We start from the raw sequence: 22,907 nt of genomic DNA, 5'->3' as shown, positions 1-22,907 counted from the left end.
CAAAAGTATGAAACAATTGCTTGGCTTGTCATCGGGGTTGTGCATGATTTAATATTTTGTGTGATGAAGATAGATCATAGCCAGACTATATGATTTTGTAGGGATAACTTCCTTTGGCCATGTTATTTTGAGAAGACATGATTGCTTAGTAAGTATGCTTGAAGTATTATTATTTCTATGTCAATATTAAACTTTTATATTGAATCTTTCAGATCTGAACCTTCATGCCACAGTAAAGAAAAATTACATTGAGAAATATGTTAGGAAGCATTCCACATCAAAAATTCTATTTTTATCATTTACCTACTCGAGAACGAGCTGGAATTAAGCTTGGGGATGCTTGATACGTCTCCAACATATCTATAATTTTTGATTGCTCCATGCTATTATATTATCTATTTTGGATGTTAATGGGCTTATTTTTACACTTTTATATTATTTTGGGACTAACCTATTAACCAGAGGCCCAGCCCAAATTGCTATTTTTTGGCCTATTTTAGTGTTTCGCCAAAAAGGAATATCAAACAGAGTCCAAATGGAATGAAACCTTCGAGAGCGTTATTTTTGGAACAAACGTGATCTAGGAGACTTGGAGTGGGCGTCAAGAAACAATCGAGGAGGCCACGAGGTAGGGGGGCGCGCCCACCCCCTGGGCGTGCCCTCCACCCTCGTGGGCCCCTCGTTGCTCCACCGACCTACTTCTTCCTCCTATATATATCCATATACCCCGCAAACATCCAGGAGCACCACGAAACCCTGTTTCCACCGCCGCAACCTTATGTACCCAAGAGATTCCATCTTGGGGCCTTTCCCAGAGCTCCGCTGGAGGGGGCATTGATCACAGAGGGCCTCTACATCAACTCCATGGCCTCTCCGATGATGTGTGAGTAGTTTACTTCAGACCTTTGGGTCCATAGCTAGTAGCTAGATGGCTTCTTCTCTCTCTTTGGATCTCAATAAAATGTTCTCCTCGATTCTCTTGGAGATCTATTCGATGTAATCTTCTTTTGCGTTGTGTTTGTCAAGATCCGATGAATTGTGGGTTTATGATCAAGTCTATCTATGAACAATATTTGAATATTCTCTGAATTCTTTTATGTATGAGTGGTTTATCTTTGCAAGTCTCTTCGAATTATCAGTTTGGTTTGGCCTACTAGATTGATCTTTCTTGCAATGGGAGAAGTTCTTAGCTTTGGGTTCAATCGTGCGGTACTAGATCCCAGTGACAGAAAGGGAAATGACACGTATTGTATTGTTGCCATCGAGGATAAAAAGATGGGGTTTACATCATATTGCATGAGTTTATCCCTCTACATCATGTCATCTTGTTTAAGGCGTTACTCTGTTTTTATGAACTTAATACTCTAGATGCATGTTGGATAGCGGTCGATGTGTGGAGTAATAGTAGTAGATGCAGAATCGTTTCGGTCTACTTGTCACGAACATGATGCCTATATACATGATCATGCCTAGATATTCTCATAATTATTCACTTTTCTATCAATTGCTCGACAGTAATTTGTTCACCCACCGTAATACTTATGCTATCTTGAGAGAAGCCACTAGTGAAACCTGTGGCCCCCAGGTCTATTCTCCATCATACAAGTTTCCCATCTATTTTATTTTGCAATCTTTACTTTCAATCTATATCATAAAAATACCAAAAATATTTATCTTATCAGTATCATCTCTATCAGATCTCACTCTTGCAAGTGGCCGTGAAGGGATTGACAACCCCTTTATCGCGTTGGTTGCGAGGTTCTTATTTGTTTGTGTTGGTACGAGGTGACTCGAGCGTGGTCTCGTACTGGATTGATACCTTGGTTCTAAAAAACTGAGGGAAATACTTACGCTGCTTTACTGCATCACCCTTTCCTCTTCAAGGGAAAACCAACACAGTGCTCAAGAGGTAGAAAGTTCCCCTGCCCCAACCATGAAGTACTTGCATTTTGTGGTTTTTTATTCTTCTAGTTTGACTATCTGGGTGTGTTTTGGATCGTTCTAGTCTTTTTGAATATACTAACATTATTTTTTTTATTTTTGTGCTAGGCTGTTATACTTTGTGCGCACATTCGAAAATTCTGGGTCTCGTCAGGCTATCCTCAAAATCATTAGAAGCATCACCTCCATTTCAGTCTAGGAACAATTGTATAGTTCCGGGGACCCTCATAAACACTAATAACATGTTGGGCTTCAAAAATCTAGATGTGGACCTTCTACTCAAAGAAGAAGGAAAAAAGGTACATTGTTTAATAGGAGATATTTAATCTTAATTATTTCCGGTTTTTGTCAATTTTCACAATTTTATGTTGTATATATATTGTGGATGTAGATATTTTATGATATTTTATCCAGTAAAATTGAAGAGGATCCTACTCTTCTATTGAGGTTTCTTGTGATATCATTTGTGGATCTGAAAAATTGGAAGGTCTATTATGATGTTGCATTCCCCTCGTTGGTTTTGAACTCTAAAATGACTTTTCTCACACTGCATAGCGCCTCAGAGGTGCTAAGCCAAGAGGAGGTAATGCACCTAATATCACATATATTATTTTATCTTTTTATGATAGGTAATGAGTGCCATGTATTTACTTCTTTAGGAAACATTGTTGTCTAAATCAATGAAAGTGTGGCGTGATTCAAATGAAACCACAAGTTTGTTAAGTCATTTAAAATTAATATTTCACAACTTATCATTACTTGTATATATTTATCTAATTTGCTATATTTATTGACAATTATTTTAGGTTTTCCTTTTTTGGGTCCATATATACTCAGATTCTTTTGTCGTTATAAGACAACTTAAGTGCTGGAAAGGTTATTCGGGCGATCACCAAAAGGTATGTTTGTGTCATCCATTTCATCACAACTTTTTGTGATCTCATATTAAACTTTATACTTATTATTCATGTATTGTTTCTATAAATGTAAAATGAAAAATATTGATGGTTGGTCTTGCATCAAAGTGTTTGAGGGTCCATGCATTTTTGGAGATTATATTATCATGAGGCATATTTAGCTCTTTATTTGGTTTACATAAAATTATTAGTACAATTAGTAGCTATCTATCTCTACACTGGCTCCTTTTTGGACATTTCTAAGATATCATATTTGTAGCTTCTTTTCTTCTCTTTGCTTGCTTTGGTGAACACCAATTGAAGAGAAGCTTGTCCAACATCGTTTATGATGGTTTGGGAATATTCAATGCAAGCCTCTAGAAGCTCCAGTGCATAGCACACGGCTAAAGCGTGCGGAGAATGTCAAGAGAGGTCGGGGTAGACCGAATTTGACATGGGAGGAGTCCATTAAGAGAGACCTGGAGGATTGGAGTATCACCAAAGAACTAGCTATGAACAGGGGTGCGTGGAAGCTTGCTATCCATGTGCCAGATCCATGAGTTAGTCACGAGATCTTATGGGTTTCACGTCTACCCTACCCCAACTTGTTTGAGCCATGAGTTGTTGCTTGCTTTGGTGAGAGTGAGGCCACCTTGTTTATAGTTCTACAATGTAGATACTACCATGTGGCAATAATTTTCCAAATCCTACGGTAGATATTATCTCTACTCTAGATTCTCCACAATTATCTATGTGCTAGATATTTCTTATGCCTGAATATTTAAGATCCAATACCTAAAATATCTACATCTAGGTTTTTTTCTAACTATAGACTTCTCCTCCAAAAGATCTACACCATAATATCTTTGATTTCTCTAGTGTTTTTTCTGAAATCCTCCTCATGTATAATATGCAAAAAATATTATATCTTGTTGCAACTTTCTTAATATTTCTGGAACCTTCCAAGTATGCACTGCTTACACTTTTATTTGGTAAAGCATCTCCTGTTTGGATTTTATGATCATGGTCATCAAGATTACCCTGGCTGGGCTCTTAGAAACTACATTGCATTCCTGAGCCTGCGGTGGAAAATCGAGAAAGTTCAGTTCTTGTGCTATAGAGAAAGACATGGGGAACCTGATCTAGAGAAGTCCCTTATTGGTGAAGCATCATTTGCAGGACCTCATGGTATTATGATCGATCTGAATAAGATCTTTACAATCTCATTAGCAATTGTTTTTAACATTAGTTGTGATTACAGGTTGGGATGGCTCTGATTATGTGCCTGGAATTATTGGATGGGAGGGAGAAAAGGCTGGGGATCGAAAGAAAGAAAAGATAATGAAACCCATCGATCTTGACTCACCGAATCCAACAAGGTAGTGAAGATTATTTACCTTCCTTTGCACATCATCATCAACAAATGCAATCTATTTGATTGTTTATCATATACACAACTAGGATGAAGAAAAGCAGGTGATGCACTTGAAGCTTATGGGATGGCGACATCCCTCTCTTGTTTTAAACAAGTTGCATAGCGCTCGATGCCTTGTGTTGGGTGCTGGAGCTCTTGGCTGTGAAGTTTCCCGCTTACTCATGATTTGTACTTTGTGCTACCACTAGATATATGCTCCCTTGTAACGAACTGTAATACTATCCCTTCCAACAAACTTTAACAATATATGCCCTTACACATCTTTCCTACCTTTTTATTTTTGGTGGAACCAAATCTTCAGACCTGGGGTGTACAGAAACTAACAGTGGTTGATGGTGGTTGTGTTGCCATTCCTGATGTAGTCAAACAATCACTCTACATAGGTAATGATTGTGGTGTCCCAAGAGCCACTGCGATAGTTCCACATCTAAAAGAGAGATGTCCTGCAGTGGTAAGTCGTTGCTACCTTCATCTTGAATATTACATTTCCTACAGATCTGTTTGTTGATAACAATTGCTACCTTTTAGGAGGTTGAAGGCATCCAGATGGAAATACCAGTGCCTGGGAACCCGGTTTCTCCAACCAAAATGTCAAGTGTTCTTGATAATTGCAAGCGTTTTCAAGCATTAGTAGCTTCCAGTGATGTGGTCTTCTTGTTGACTGACACATGGGAGAGTAGATGGTTTCCAACTCTACTTTGTGCAAACGAAAATGAGGTTAATCTCAGACACCTTATTCATGCATGGGGTTGCAATACTTATCAGCTCATATTGACCAAGTAATCTTAATACTTAATGGCTTTAGAGGATAATTAATATATTCTAGTCATGTGGTTTAGTTAAATAAGTAATACATCCCCCATCTTTCTACATCATATAGTGGCTCTTGGGAACTAAAGGTCTTCTGTCTCCACTGCAGATCGCTATCACTTCAGCATCAGGATATGATAGTTACCTTGTCATGCGGCATGGTGCTGGTCCAGGACATAATTTATCTACCGAAGATGCTCTTGGTCACCAAAGATTAGGCTGTTGTTTCTACAACAACTCGAGTTCTTTTGTCAATGTATACTAGATAAAGACTTATATTTGTGGAATTTTTCTCCTTTTGTTTCTGTTTTATACTTACAATTTTCACACCCGTTCCTTAATATAATTTCATATTTGCTTGTTTGTATTGTTTTGCAGTTAGTCCTTAATGAAATAGTAGCCATGCCTGGGTTGACCTCGATTGCATCTGGCAAAGCAGTGGAGCTCTTTGCGAGGATATTACATCATGAAGAGGGGGTAAGCTACTTAATTCCTGAAAGATAAGTCCATAAATGTAATTTTTGTATGTATGTCAGTGATAATGATGAAGAGTAGTTGACTACAAAGTTCAAAAAGGCGTCGGGTGTTGAATATGCGTTTTGGGACCTACTTCTTTGTAGCTCATTTATGTGTGCCTTAGGTGTCTCGTACAGTACTGCACGGACACCGTCCGGACAGGTGAACATGACAGAGCTGGGGGGAAGTAGGTTTCCAGCTAGCCAAATATAGGAATATTAGTAATAAAGCCTTCCAAGTTGTCTATGTTGCAGATTATAGTCATGTGCCCATGTATATACTAAAATGTACCCCTTTCAGTCCTAAACAAGTTGAGGTAGGCTAGTTCCTTGGTTCCTCATATCTCTCTTTACGGGCTCCTCCCATGTCAAGTTTGCTCTATCCCGATCTCACTTGACATTATCAGCATGATTTAACTGTCCCACTATGCACTAGAGCTTCTGGAGGCCTGCATTGTATATGCCAAACCATCTCAGACGATGTTGGACAAGCTTCTTTTCAATTGGTGCTACCCCAACTCTATCACGAATATCAGCATTCCGGACCTGATCTTTTCTTATGTGGCCACATATCCATCTCAACATCTGCATCTCTGCTACACCTAACTGTTGGACATGTCGCCTTTTAGTTGGCAACATTCAGTGCCACACAACATTCTAGGTCAATCGGTGTCCTATAAAACCTGCCTTTTAGCTTTTGTGGCATTCTCTTGTCATAGAGGACGCCAGAAGCTTGGCACCACTTCATCCATCCTCCCTTCCTGGTTGCGCTGGCCTTCTTGCAGCTCACCCAGAACCTCTCCTCCCCGGTGGCGCTGCAGTAGCAAGATGATGAGATGCACCGGCCAGCGCGTGAGGCTCTACGTCCACGGCACCATCCTCGGATACAAGAGGCCCAAGTCGAACCAGTACGAGATGACATCGCTGGTGCAGATCGAGGGGGTGAACACCAGGGAGGATGTGGCCTGGTACGGCGGCAAGAGGATGGCCTACGTCTACAAGGCCAAGACCAAGAGCAACAACATCCATCTAGCTTTGACTCGATGGTTCACATGCATCGATATCACCATCCTTATGCAACATCGACCCGACATATCGAAAGGTGTACTTCTGAGGTACCACGTGCCCATCAAGGCTAACCCTCTCCTCATGCCTAGTAGTATTTAAACCGCACCTCGTGTACTCGGTTTTTAGTTCTACTAAGCCTAAAAAATTTCGATTCCAAAGTTTGTCTCTACAGCTCTAACTTTCTATTAAACCCCGTCCGACTATCGCCGACTTGCACCACATTATCTGAAAAGAGCATACACCATGGGATATCTTCTTGTATATCCCTTGTGACCTCATCCATCACCAAAGCAAAAAGATAATGGCTCAAAGCTGACCCTTTGTGCTGTCCTATTTCAGTCGGAAAGTCATCAGTGTCGCCGTCACTTGTTCGAACACTTGTCACAGTATTATCGTACATATCCTTGATGAGTGTAATTGTTGGGGAACGTAGTAATTTCAAAAAATTTCCTACGCACACGCTAGATCATGGTGATGCATAGCAACGAGAGGGGAGAGTATGTCCACATACCCTCGTAGACCGAAAGCGGCAGCGTTAGCACAACGCGGTTGATGTAGTCATACGTCTTCATGATACGACCGATCAAGCACCGAACTCACGACACCTCCGTGTTTTGCACACGTTCAACTCGATGACGTCCCTCAAACTCCGATCTAGCCGAGCTTTGAGGGAGAGTTCCGTCAGCACGACAGCATGGTGACGACGATGATGTTCTACCGACACAGGGCTTCGCCTAAGCACTGCTACGATATGACCGAGGTGGATTATGGTGGAGGGGGGCACCGCACACGGCTAAGAGATCCAAGGGATCAATTGTTGTGTCTCTAGGGGTGCCTCCCTCCCTGTATATAAAGGAGTAGAGGAGGGGGAGGGGGCTGGCCACCCTTGGTGCGCCCCATGAGGAGTCCTACTCCCACCTGGAGTAGGACTCCCCCCTTTCCATGTTGGAGTAGGAGAGGAGAGGGAAGGAGAAAGAGCGAGAAAGGAAAGGGGGGGGGGCGCCGCCCCCCTTCCTAGTCCAATTCGGACTTGGGAGGGGAGGGGCGCGCGGCTGCCCCTTGGCCGCCTCTCCTCTTCCACCAATTAGGCCCATGAGGTCCATTAACCTCCGGGGGGGGGGTCCGGTAACCCCCGGTACTTCGGTATATATCCGATAACCCCCGGAACCATTCCGGTGTCCGAATATAGTCGTCCAATATATCAATCTTCATGTCTCAACCATTTCAAGATTCCTCGTCATGTCCGTGATCACGTTTGGGACTCGGAACTACCTTCGGTACATCAAAACACATAAACTCATAATATAACCGTCATCGAACTTTAAGCATGCGGACCCTACGGGTTCGAGAACTATGTAGACATGACCGAGACACGTCTCCGGTCAATAACCAATAGCGGAACCTGGATGCTTATATTGGCTCCTACATATTCTATGAAGATCTTTATCGGTCAAAACGCATAACAACATACGTTGTTCCCTTTGTCATCAGTACGTTACTTGCCCGAGATTCGATCGTCGGTATCTCAATACCTAGTTCAATATCATTACCGGCAAGTCTCTTTACTCGTTCCGTAATACATCATCCCGCAACTAACTCATTAGTTGCAATGCTTGCAAGGCTTAAGTGATGTGTATTACCGAGTGGGCCCAGAGATACCTCTCCGACAATCGGAGTGACAAATCCTAATCTTGAAATACGCCAACCCAACAAGTACCTTCGGAGACACCTGTAGAGCACCTTTATAATCACCCAGTTACGTTGTGACGTTTGGTAGCACACAAAGTGTTCCTCCGGTAAACGGGAGTTGCATAATCTCATAGTCATAGGAACATGTATAAGTCAAGAAGAAAGTAGTAGCAACAAACTAAACGATCAAGTGCTAAGCTAATGGAATGGGTCAAGTCAATCACATCATTCTCCTAATGATGTGATCCCGTTAATCAAATGAAAACTCTTTGTCTATGGTTAGGAAACATAACCATCTTTGATTCAACGAGCTAGTCAAGTAGAGGCATACTAGTGAAACTCTGTTTTGTCTATGTATTCACACATGTCTCATGTTTCCGGTTAATACAATTCTAGCATGAATAATAAACATTTATCATGATATAAGGAAATAAATAATAACTTTATTATTGCCTCTAGGGCATATTTCCTTCAGTCTCCCACTTGCACTAGAGTCAATAATCTGGATTACACAGTAATGATTCTAACACCCATGGAGCCTTGGTGCTGATCATGTTTTGCCCATGGAAGAGGCTTAGTCAACGGGTCTGCAACATTCAGATCCGTATGTATCTTGCAAATCTCTATGTCTCCCACATGGACTTGATCCCGGATGGAGTTGAAGCGTCTCTTGATGTGCTTGGTTCTCTTGTGAAATCTGGATTCCTTTACTAAAGCAATTGCACCAGTATTGTTACAAAAGATTTTCATTAGACTCGATGCACTAGGTATGACACCTAGATCGGATATGAACTCCTTCATCCAGACTCCTTCATTTGCTGCTTCCGAAGCAGCTATGTACTCCGCTTCACATGTAGATCCCGCTAGGACGCTTTGTTTAGAACTGCACCAACTGACAGCTCCACCGTTTAATAAAAACACGTATCCGGTTTGCGATTTAGAATCGTCCGGATCAGTGTCAAATCTTGCATCGACGTAACCATTTACGATGGGCTCTTTGTTACCTCCATAAACTAGAAACATATCCTTCATCCTTTTCAGGTATTTCAGGATGTTCTTGACCTCTGTCCAGTGATCCACTCCTGGATTACTTTGGTACCTCCCTGCTAAACTAATAGCAAGGCACACATCAGGTCTGGTACACAGCATTGCATACATGATAGAGCCTATGGCTGAAGCATAGGGAACATCTTTCATTTTCTCTCTATCTTCTGTAGTGGTCGGGCATTGAGTCTTACTCAACTTCACACCTTGTAACACAAGCAAGAACCCTTTCTTTGCTTGATCCATTTTGAACTTCTTCAAAACTTTGTCAAGGTATGTGCTTTGTGAATGTCCAATTAAGCGTCTCGATCTATCTCTATAGATCTTGATGCCCAATATATAAGCAGCTTCATCAAGGTCTTTCGTTGAAAAACTCTTATTCAAATATCTTTTTATGCTATCCAGAAATTCTATATCATTTCCAATCAACAATATGTCATCCACATATAATATCATAAATGCTACAGAGCTCCCACTCACTTTCTTGTAAATGCAGGCTTCTCCAAAAGTCTGTATAAAACCATATGCTTTGATCACACTATCAAAACATTTATTCCAACTCCGAGAGGCTTTCACCAGTCCATAAATGGATCGTTGGAGCTTGCACACTTTGTTAGCTCCCTTTGGATCGACAAAACCTTCCAGTTGCATCATATACAACTCTTCTTCCAGAAATCCATTCAGGAATGCAGTTTTGACATCCATTTGCCAAATTTCGTAATCATAAAATGTAGCAATTGCTAACATGATTCAGACAGACTTAAGCATCACAACGGGTGAGAAAGTCTCATTGTAGTCAATCCCTTGAACTTGTCGAAAACCTTTTGCAACAGGTCGAGCTTTATAGACAATAACATTACCGTCAGCGTCGGTCTTCTTGAAGATCCATTTATTTTCAATGGATTGCCGATCAACGGGCAAGTCAACCAAAGTCCACACTTTGCTATCATCCATAGATCACATCTCAGATTTCATGGCCTCAAGCCATTTTGCGGAATCTGGGCTCACCATTGCTTCTTCATAGTTCGTAGGTTCGTCATGGTCTAGTAACATAACCTCCAGAACAGGATAACCGTACCACTCTGGTGCGGATCTCACTCTGGTTGACCTACGAGGTTCAGTAACAACTTGATCTGAAGTTTCATGATCATCATCATTAACTTCCTCACTAATTGGTGTAGGTGTCACAGAAACCGGTTTCTGTGATGAACTACTTTCCAATAAGGGAGCAGGTACAGTTACCTCATCAAGTTCTACTTTCCTCCCACTCACTTCTTTCGAGAGAAACTCCTTCTCTAGAAAGGATCCAAATTTAGCAAACAAACATTTTGCCTTCAGATCTGTGATAGAAGGTGTACCCAACAGTTTCCGTTGGGTATCCTATGGAGACACATTTCTCCGATTTGGGTTCGAGCTTATTAGGTTGAAGTTTTTTCACATAAGCATCGCAGCCCCAAACTTTAAGAAACGACAACTTTGGTTTCTTGCCAAACCATAGTTCATAAGGCATTGTCTCAATGGATTTTGATGGTGCCCTATTTAACGTGAATGCAGCTGTCTCTAAAGCATAACCCCAAAATAATAGCGGTAAATCAGTAAGAGACATCATAGATCCCACCATATCTAGTAAAGTACGATTACGACGTTCAGACACACCATTACGATGTGGTGTTCCGGGTGGCATGAGTTGCGAAACTATTCCGCATTGTTTCAAATGAAGACCAAACTCGTAACTCAAATATTCTCCTCCATGATCAGATCGTAGAAACTTTATTTTCTTGTTATGATGATTTTCAACTTCACTCTGAAATTCTTTGAACTTTTCAAATGTTTCAGATTTGTGTTTCATTAAGTAGATATACCCATATCTTCTTAAATCATCTGTGAAGGTGAGAAAATAACGATACCCGCCGCGAGCCTCAACATTCATCGGACCACATACATCTGTATGCATGATTTCCAACAAATCTGTTGCTTGCTCCATAGTTCCGGAGAACGGCGTTTTAGTCATCTTGCCCATGAGGCACAGTTCGCAAGTACCAAGTGATTCATAATCAAGTGGTTCCAAAAGTCCATCAGTATGGAGCCTCTTCATGCGCTTTACACCAATATGACCTAAACGGCAGTGCCACAAATAAGTTGCACTATCATTACCAACTCTGCATCTTTTGGCTTCAATATTATGAATATGTGTATCACTACTATCGAGATTCAATAAGAATAGACCACTCTTCAAGGGTGCATGACCATAAAAGATATTACTCATATAAATAGAACAACCACTCTTCTCTGATTTAAATGAATAACTGTCTCGCATCAAACAAGATCCAGATATAATGTTCATGCTTAATGCTGGCACCAAATAACAATTATTCAGGTCTAAAACTAATCCCGAAGGTAGATGTAGAGGTAGCGTGCCGACTGCGATCACATCGACTTTGGAACCATTTCTCACGCGCATCGTCACCTCGTCCTTAGCGAATCTTCGCTTAATCCGTAGTCCCTGTTTAGAGTTGCAAAAATTAGCAACAGAACCAGTATCAAATACCCAGGTGCTACTGCGAGCATTAGCAAGGTACACATCAATAACGTGTATACCACATATACCTTTGTTCACCTTGCCATCCTTCTTATCCGCCAAATACTTGGGGCAGTTTCGCTTCCAGTGACCAGTCCGTTTGCAGTAGAAGCACTCAGTTTCAAGCTTAGGTCCAGACTTGGGTTTCTTCTCTTGAGCAGCAACTTGCTTGCCGTTCTTCTTTAAGTTCCCCTTCTTCTTCCCTTTACCCTTTTTCTTGAAACTAGTGGTCTTGTTGACCATTGATACGTCTCCAACGTATCTATAATTTTTGATTGCTCCATGCTATATTATTTACTGTTTTGGACATTATTGGGCTTTATTATCCACTTTTATATTATTTTTGGGACTAACCTATTAACCGGAGGCCCAGCCCAGAATTGCTGTTTTTTGCCTGTTTTAGGGTTTCGAAGAAAAGGAATATCAAACGGAGTCCAAACAGAATGAAACCTTCGGGAACATGATTTTCTCAACGAACAAGACCCAGGAGACTTGGACCCTACGTCAAGACATAAAATAGGAGGCCACGAGGTAGGGGGCATGCCTACCCCCCCAGGCGCGCCCTCCACCCTCGTGGGCCCCCTGTTGCTCCACCGACGTACTCCTTCCTCCTATATATACCTACGTACCCCCAAACGATCAGATACGGAGCCAAAACCCTAATTCCACCACCGCAACTTTCCGTATCCACGAGATCCCATCTTGGGGCCTATTCCGGAGCTCCGCCGGAGGGGGCATCGATCACGGAGGGCTTCTACATCAACACCATAGCCCCTCCGATGAAGTGTGAATAGTTCACCTCAGACCTTCGGGTCCATAGTTATTAGCTAGATGGCTTCTTCTCTCTTTTTGGATCTTAATACAATGTTCTAACCCTCTCTTGTGGAGATCTATTCGATGTAATCTTATTTTTGTGGTGTGTTTGTTGAGACCGATGATTTGTGGGTTTATGATCAAGTCTATCTATGAACAATATTTGAATCTTCTCTGAATTCTTTTATGTATGATTGGTTATCTTTGCAAGTCTCTTCGAATTATCAGTTTGGTTTGGCCTACTAGATTGATCTTTCTTGCAATGGGAGAAGTGCTTAGCTTTGGGTTCAATCTTGCGGTGTCCTTTCCCAGTGACAGTAGGGGCGGCAAGGCACATATTGTATTGTTGTCATCGAGGATAACCAGATGGGGTTTTCATCATATTGCATGAGTTTATCCCTCTACATCATGTCATCTTGCTTAAGGCGTTACTCTGTTTTCATTAACTTAATACTCTAGTTGCATGCTGGATAGCGGTCGATGAGTGGAGTAATAGTAGTAGATGCAGGCAGGAGTCGGTCTACTTGTCTCGGACGTGATGCCTATATACATGATCATACCTAGATATTCTCATAACTATGCTCAATTCTATCAATTGCTCAACAGTAATTTGTTCACCCACCGTAGAATACTTACGCTCTCGAGAGAAGCCACTAGTGAAACCTATGGCCCCCGGGTTTATCTTCATCATATTAATCTCCCAATACTTAGTTATTTCCTTTTCTTTTTTTACTTTGCTTTTATTTTACTTTGCATCTTTATCACAAAAATATCAAAAAAATTATCTTATCATACCTATCAGATCTCACTCTCGTAAGTGGCCGTGTAGGGATTGACAACCCCTTATCGTGTTGGTTGCGAGGATTTATTTGTTTTGTGCAGGTGCGAGGGACTCACGCGTAGCCTCCTACTGGATTGATACCTTGGTTCTCAAAAACTGAGGGAAATACTTACGCTACTTTGCTGCATCATCCCTTCCTCTTCGGGGAAAACCAGCGCAGTGCTCAAGAGGAAGCAAGAAGGATTTCTAGCGCCATTGCCGGGGAGGTCTACGCAAAAGTCAATATACCAAGTACCCATCACATACCCTTATCTCCCCCATTACATTATTTTCCATTTGCCTCTCGTTTTCCTCTCCCCCACTTCACCCTTGCCGTTTTATTCGCCCTCTCTCTCTATCCTCCCTCTCTTTCCTGTTTGCCTCTTTTTGCCCGCTTGCTTTTTGTTTGCTTGTGTGTTAGTTTGCTTGCTTGTCACGATGGCTCAAGATAACACTAAATTGTGTGACTTCACGAATACCAACAATAATGATTTTGTTAGCACTCTAATTGCTCCTCTTACCGATGCTGAATCTTGTGAAATTAATACTGCTTTGCTGAATCTTGTCATGAAAGATCCGTTTTCCGGCCTTCCTAGTGAAGATGCCGCTACCCATCTAAATAGCTTCATTGATTTGTGTGATATGCAAAAGAAGAAAGATGTGGATAATGATATTGTTAAATTGAAGCTATTTCCTTTTTCGCTTAGAGATCATGCTAAAGCTTGGTTTTCATCTTTGCCTAAAAATAGTATTGATTCATGGAACAAGTGCAAAGATGCTTTTATCTCTAAGTATTTTCCTCCCGCTAAGATCATCTGTCTTAGAAACGATATTATGAATTTTAAGCAACTTGATCATGAATATGTTGCACAAGCTTGGGAGAGAATGAAACTAATGATACGTAATTGCCCTACTCATGGTTTAAATTTGTGGATGATTATACAAAATTTGTATGCCAGATTGAATTTTTCTTCTAGAAATATTTTAGATTCGGCCGTAGGAGGCACTTTTATGGAAATCACTTTAGGAGAAGCTACTAAACTCCTAGATAATATTATGGTTAATTATTCTCAATGGCATACTGAAAGATCTACTAATAAAAAGGTGCATGCGATAGAAGAAATTAATGTTTTGAGTGGAAAGATGGATGAACTTATGAAATTATTTGCTAGTAAGAGTTTTTCTTATAATCCTAATGATATGCCCTTGTCTACTTTTATTGAGAATAATAATGAATATATGTATGTGAATTTTGTTGGTAGGAACAATTTTGGTAACAACGCGTATAGAGGAAATTTCAATCCTAGGCCTTATCCTAGTAATCCCTCTAATAATTATGGTAATTCCTACAACAATTCTTATGGAAATTATAATAAGATGCCCTCTCATTTTGAATCTAATATTAAAAAATTTGTTACTTCGCAAAAGAGTTTCAATGCTATGATTGAAGAAAAATTGCTTAAGATTGATGAGTTGGCTAGGAATGTTGATAGGATTTACCTTGATGTTGATTCTTTGAAACTTAGATCTATTCCACCTAAGCATGATATCAATGAGTCTCTCAAAGCCATGAGAATTTCCATTGATGAGTGCAAAGAAAGAACCGCTAGGATGCGTGCTAAGAAAGATGCCTTTATAAGAGCGTGTTCTTCTAGTTCCTATGAAAATAAAGATGAAGATCTAAAAGTTATTGATGTGTCCCCTATTAAATCGTTGTTTTGCAATATGAATCTTGATAATGATGGGACTGAATATGATCCACCTTTACCTAGAAGGCATTCCAAGAATTCGGAATTTTTTGATCTTGATGCTAAAATTTATAAAAGTGGGATTGAAGAACTTAAAACCCTAGATGTTGCTAAACCCGCTATTATGGATTTCGAGGAATTTAACTATGAAAATTTCTCTTTGATTGATTGTATTTCCTTGTTGCAATCCATGCTAAATTCTCCTCATGCTTATAGTCAAAATAAAGCATTTACTAAACATATCGTTGATGCCTTGATGCAATCTTATGAAGAAAAACTTGAATTGGAAGTTTCTATCCCTAGAAAACTCTATGATGAGTGGGAACCAACTATGAAAATTAAAATTAAAGATCATGAATGCTATGCTTTATGTGATTTGGGTTCTAGTGTTTCCACGATTCCAAAGACTTTGTGTGATTTGTTAGGTTTCCGTGATTTTGATGATTGCTCTCTAAACTTGCACCTTGCGGATTCCACTATTAAGAAACCTATGGGAAGAATTAATTATGTTCTTATTGTTGCAAATAGGAATTATGTGCCCGTAGATTTTATTGTTCTTGACATAGATTGCAATCCTTCATGTACTATTATCCTTGGTAGACCTTTCCTTAGAACGATTGGTGCAATTATTGATATGAAGGAAGGAAATATTAGATTCCAATTTCCATTAAGGAAAGACATGGAACACTTTCCTAGAAAGAAAATTAAATTACCTTATGAATCTATTATGAGAGCCACTTATGGATTGCCTACCAAAGATGGCAATACCTAGATCTATCCTTGCTTGTTATGCCTAGCTAGGGGCGTTAAACGATAGCGCTTGTTGGGAGGAAACCTAATTTTATTTTTATTACTTGCTTTTTTCTCCTATTTAGTAATAAATAATTTATCTAGCCTCTGTTTAGGTTGTATTTTTTTGTGTTTAATTAGTGTTTGTGCCAAGTAGAACCGTTGGGAAGACTTGGGGAAAGTCTTGTTGAACTTGCTGTAAAAAACAGAAACTTTAGCGCTCACGAGAACTGCTGCCATTTTTATTTGGAAAGTGATATTTAGTTAATTATTTTTTAAGATGATTAATAGATAAATTCCTCACGTCCATAAGTTTATTTTAGAATTTTTGGGGTTCCAGATCTTGCGCTAGCTACAGATTACTACAGCCTGTTCTGTTTTTGACAGATTCTGTTTTTCGTGTGTTGTTTGCTTATTTTGATGAATCTATGGCTAGTAAAATAGTTTATAAACCATAGAGAAGTTGGAATACAGTAGGTTTAACACCAATATAAATAAATAATGAGTTCATTAGAGTACCTTGAAGTGGTGTTTTGTTTTCTTTCGCTAACGGAGCTCACGAGATTTTCTACTTTGAGTTTTGTGTTGTGAAGTTTTCAAGTTTTGGGTAAAGATTTGATGGATTATGGAACAAGGAGTGGCAAGAGCCTAAGCTTGGGGATGCCCATGGCACGCCCAATATAATCTAAGTACACCTAAAAGCCAAAGCTTGGGGATGCCCCGGAAGGCATCCCCTCTTTCGTCTACTTCTATCGGTAACTTTACTTGGAGCTATATGTTTATTCACCACATGATATGTGTTTTGCTTGGAGCGTCTTGTATAATTTGAGTCTTTACTTTTTAGTTTACCAGAATCATCCTTGCTGTACACACCTTTTGAGAGAGCCACACATGATTTGGAATATTTTAGAATACTCTATGTGCTCCGCTTATATCTTTTGAGTTATATAGTTTTGCTCTAGTACTTCACTTATATCTTTTAGAGCACGGTGGTGGATTTGTTTTATAGAAACTATTGATCTCTCATGCTTCACTTAGATTATTTTGAGAGTCTTAAATAGCATGGTAATTTGCTTAAAATCCTAATATGCTAGGTATTCAAGATTAGTAAAATTTTCTTATGAGTGTGTTGAATACTATGAGAAGTTTGATGCTTGATAATTGTTTTGAGATATGAAGATGGTGATATTAAAGTTGTGCTAGTTGAGTAGTTATGAATTTGAGAAATACTTGTGTTAAAGTTTGTGATTCCCGTAGCATGCACGTATGGTGAACTGTTATGTGATGAAGTCGAAGCATGATTTATTTATTGATTGTCTTCCTTATGAGTGGCGGTCGGGGACGAGCAATGGTGTTTTCCTACCAATCTATCCCCCTAGGAGCATGCGCGTAATACTTTGCTTTGATAACTTGTAGATTTTTGCAATAAGTATATGCGTTCTTTATGACTAATGTTGAGTCCATGGATTATACACACTCTCACCCTTCCACCATTGCTAGCCTCTCTAATACCGCGCACCTTTCACCGGTATCATACACCCACCATATACCTTCCTCAAAACAGCCACCATACCTACCTATTATGGCATTTCCATAGCCATTCCGAGATATATTGCCATGCAACTTTCCACCGTTCCATTTATTATGACATACTCCATCATTGTCATATTGCTTAGCATGATCATGCAGTTGACATCGTATTTGTGGCAAATCCACCGTTCATAATTCTTTCATACATGTCACTCATGAGTCATTGCATATCCCGGTACACCGTCGGAGGCATTCATATAGAGTCATATTTTGTTCTAAGTATCGAGTTGTAATTGTTGAGTTGTAAGAAAATAAAAGTGTGATGATCATCATTATTAGAGCATTGTCCCAGTGAGGAAAGGATGTTGAGACTATGATTCCCCCACAAGTCGGGATGAGACTCCGGACGAAAAATAAAAAAAGGGAAAACATGCCATAAAAAGGAGAAAATGCCCAAATAAAAAAAATGAGAGAAAAAGAGAGAAGGGGCAATGCTACTATCCTTTTACCACACTTGTGCTTCAAAGTAGCACCATGATATTCATAGTAGAGAGTCTCTCATTTCGTCACTTCCATATACTAGTGGGAATTTTTCATTATAGAACTTGGCTTGTATATTCCAATTATAGGCTTCCTCAAATTTCCCTAGGTCTTCGTGAGCAAGCGAGTTGGATGCATACCCACTTAGTTCTTTTCTTGAGCTTTCATATACTTATAGCTCTAGTGCATCCGTTGCATGGCAATCCCTACTCACTCACATTGATATCTATTGATGGGCATCTCCATAGCCCGTTGATACACCTAGTTGATGTGAGACTATCTTCTCCCTTTTTGTCTTCTCCACAACCACCATTCTATTCCACCTATAGTGCTATATCCATGGCTCACGCTCATATATTGCGTGAAGATTGAAAAAGTTTTGAGAATGTCAAAAGTATGAAACAATTGCTTGGCTTGTCATCGGGGTTGTGCATGAGTTAAATACTTTGTGTGGTGAAGATAAAGCATAGCCAGACTATATGATTTTTTAGGGATAACTTTCTTTGGCCATGTTATTTTGAGGAGACATAATTGCTTTGTTAGTATGCTTGAAGTATTATTATTTTTATGTGAATACGAACTTTTATCTTGAATCTTTTGGATCTGAATATTCATACCACAATTAAGAAGAATTACATTAAAATTATGCCAAGTAGCACTCCGCATCAAAAATTCTGTTTTTATCATTTACCTACTCGAGGACGAGCAGGAATTAAGCTTGGGGATGCTTGATACGTCTCCAACATATCTATAACTTTTGATTGCTCCATGCTATATTATATACTGTTTTGGACATTATTGGGCTTTATTATCCACCTTTATATTATTTTTGGGACTAACCTATTAAATGGAGGCCCAGCCCAGAATTGCTATTTTTTGCCTGTTTTAGGGCTTCGAAGAAAAGGAATATCAAACAGAGTCCAAACGGAATGAAACTGTCGGGAACGTGATTTTCTCAGTGAATAAGACCCAGGAGACTTGGACCCTACGTCAAGACACAAAAGAGGAGGCCACGAGGTAGGGGGCGCGCCTACCCCCCCAGGCGTGCCCTCCACCCTTGTGGGCCCCCTGTTGCTCCACCGACGTACTCCTTCCTCCTATATATACCTACATACCCCCAAACGATCAGATACAGAGTCAAAACCCTAATTCCACCGCAGCAACTTTTTGTATCCACGAGATCCCATCTTGGGGCCTGTTCCGGAGCTCCACCAGAGGGGGCATCGATCACGGAGGGCTTCTACATCAACACCATAGCCCCTTCGATGAAGTGTGAGTAGTTCACCTCAGACCTTCGGGTCCATAGTTATTAGCTAGATGGCTTCTTCTCTCTTTTTGGATCTCAATACAATGTTCTCCCCTCTCTTGTGGAGATCTATTCGATGTAATCTTCTTTTTGCGGTGTGTTTGTTGAGACCGATGATTTGTGGGTTTATGATCAAGTCTATCTATGAACAATATTTGAATCTTCTCTGAATTCTTTCATGTATGATTGGTTATCTTTGCAAGTCTCTTCGAATTATCAGTTTGGTTTGGCCTCCTAGATTGATCTTTCTTGCAATGGGAGAAGTGCTTAGCTTTGGGTTCAATCTTGCGGTGTCCTTTCCCAGTGACAGTAGGGGCAGCAAGGCACGTATTGTATTGTTGCCATCGAGGATAACAAGATGGGGTTTTCATCATATTGCATGAGTTTATCCCTCTACATCATGTCATCTTTCTTAAGGCGTTACTCTGTTTTCACTAACTTAATACTCTAGATGCATGCTGGATAGCGGTCGATGAGTGGAGTAGTAGTAGTAGATGCAGGCAGGAGTCGGTCTACTTGTCTCGGACGTGATGCCTATATACATGATCATACCTAGATATTCTCATAACTATGCTCAATTATGTCAATTGCTCAGCAGTAATTTGTTCACCCACCGTAGAATACTTATGCTCTCGAGAGAAGCCACTAGTCAAACCTATGGCCCCCAGGTCTATCTTCATCATATTACTCTCCCAATACTTAGTTATTTCCGTTGCTTTTTTACTTTGTTTTATTTTACTTTGCATCTTTATCACAAAAATACCAAAAATATTATCTTATCATATCTATCAGATCTCACTCTCGTAAGTGGCCGTGTAGGGATTGACAACCCCTTATCGTGTTGGTTGCGAGGATTTATTTGTTTTGTGCAGGTGCGAGGGACTCACGCGTAGCCTCCTACTGGATTGATACCTTGGTTCTCAAAAACTGAGGGAAATACTTACGCTACTTTGCTGCATCATCCCTTCCTCTTCGGGGAAAACCAATGCAATGCTCAAGAGGTAGCAACCATCAACACTTGATGCTCCTTTTTGATTTCTACCTCCGCAGCCTTTAGCATTGCAAAGAGCTCGGGAATGGTCTTATCCATCCCTTGCATATTATAGTTCATCATGAAGCTTTTGTAGCTTGGTGGTAGTGATTGAAGAACTCTGTCAATGACACTATCAACAGGAAGATTAACTCCCAGTTGAGTCAAGTGATTATGATACCCAAAAATTTTGAGTATATGTTCACTGACAGAACTATTCTCCTCCATCTTGCAGCTATAGAACTTATTGTAGACTTCATATCTCTCAATACGGGCATTTTCTTGAAATATTAACTTCAACTCCTGGAACATCTCATATGCTCCATGACGTTCAAAACGTCGTTGAAGTCCCGGTTCTAAGCCATAAAGCGTGGCACACTGAACTATCGAGTAGTCATCAGCTTTACTCTACCAAATGTTCTTAACGCTGTCAGCAGCATCTACAGCAGGCCTGGCACCCAACGGTGCTTCCAGGACGTAATTCTTCTGTGCAACAATGAGGATAATCCTCAAGTTATGGACCCAGTCCGTGTAATTGCTACCATCATCTTTCAATTTTGCTTTCTCAAGGAACGCATTAAAATTCAACGGAACAACATCACGAGTCATCTATCTACAATCAACATAGACAAGCAAAAAACTATCAGGTACTAAGTTCATGATAAATTTAAGTTCAGTTAATCATATTACTTAAGAAATCCTACTTAGATAGACATCCCTCTAATCCTCTAAGTGATCACGTGATCCAAATCAACTAGACCATGTCTGATCATCACGTGAGATGGAGTAGTTTCAATGGTGAACATCACTATGTTGATCATATCTACTATATGATTCACGCTTGACCTTTCGGTCTTAGTGTTCCGAGGCCATATCTGCATATGCTAGGCTCGTCAAGTTTAACCTGAGTATTCCGCGTGTGCAACTATTTTGCACCCGTTGTATTTGAACGTAGAGCCTATCACACCCGATCATCACGTGGTGTCTCAGCACGAAGAACTTTCGCAACGGTGCATACTCAAGGAGAATACTTATACCTTGATAATTTAGTGAGAGATCATCTTATAATGCTACCGTCAATCAAAGCAAGATAAGTGCATAAAAGATAAACATCACATGCAATCAATATAAGTGATATGAGATGGCCATCATCATCTTGTGCTTGTGATCTCCATCTCCGAAGCACCATCATGATCACCATCGTCACCGGCGCGACACCTTGATCTCCATCGTAGCATCGTTGTCGTCTCGCCAACTATTTCTTCTACGACTATCGCTACCGCTTAGTGATAAAGTAAAGCAATTACAGGGCGATTGCATTGCATACAATAAAGCGACAACCATATGGCTCCTGCTAGTTGCCGATAACTCGGTTACAAAACATGATCATCTCATACAATAAAATTTAGCATCATGCCTTGACCATATCACATCACAACATGCCCTGCAAAAACAAGTTAGACGTCCACTACTTTGTTGTTGCAAGTTTTACGTGGCTGCTATGGGCTGAGCAAGAACCGTTCTTACCTACGCATCAAAATCACATCGATAGTTCGTCAAGTTAGTGCTGTTTTAACCTTCTCAAGGACTGGGCGTAGCCACACTCGGTTCAACTAAAGTTGGAGAAACTGACACCCGCCAGCCACATGTGTGCAAAGCACGTCGGTAGAACCAGTCTCGCGTAAGCGTACACGTAATGTCGGTTTGGGCCGCTTCATCCAAAAATACCGCTGAACCAAAGTATGACATGCTGGTAAGCAGTATGACTTGTATCGCCCACAACTCACTTGTGTTCTACTCGTGCATATAACATCAACACATAAAACCTGGCTCTGATGCCACTGTTGGGGAACGTAGTAATTTCAAAAAAATTCCTACGCACACGCAAGATCATGGTGATGCATAGCAACGAGAGGGGAGAGTGTGTCCACATACCCTCGTAGACCGAAAGCAGAAGCACTAGCACAACACGGTTGATGTAGTTGTACGTCTTCATGATCCGACCGATCAAGCACCGAACGCACAACACCTCCGAGTTCTGCGCACGTTCAACTTGATGACGTCCCTCGAACTCCGATCCAGCCGAGCTTTGAGGGAGAGTTCCGTCAGCACAATGGTGTGGTGACGCTGATGATGTTCTACCGACACAGGGCTTCGCCTAAGCACTACTACGATATGACCGAGGTGGATTATGGTGGAGGGGGCACCACACACGGCTAAGAGATCCAAGGGATCAATTGTTGTGTCTCTAGGGGGTGCCTCCCTCCCCGTATATAAAGGAGTAGAGGAGGGGGAAGGGGCCGGCCACCCTTGGTGCGCCCCATGAGGAGTCCTACTCCCACCGGGAGTAGGACT

At 40.6% G+C, this 22,907-nt stretch overlaps 1 pseudogene; it reads left to right on the top strand.

The window, feature by feature from the left end:
* LOC119359523 overlaps positions 1–22,907 on the top strand; it is a 99,878-nt pseudogene that overhangs the window by 6,952 nt on the left and 70,019 nt on the right.

The sequence above is a fragment of the Triticum dicoccoides genome, chromosome 2A (assembly GCF_002162155.2).
Source record: "Triticum dicoccoides isolate Atlit2015 ecotype Zavitan chromosome 2A, WEW_v2.0, whole genome shotgun sequence".
NCBI classification, from domain to species: domain Eukaryota; kingdom Viridiplantae; phylum Streptophyta; class Magnoliopsida; order Poales; family Poaceae; genus Triticum; species Triticum dicoccoides.
The sequence above is the reverse complement of the archived record's forward strand: the minus strand, read 5'-3'. Positions and strand labels throughout refer to the sequence as shown.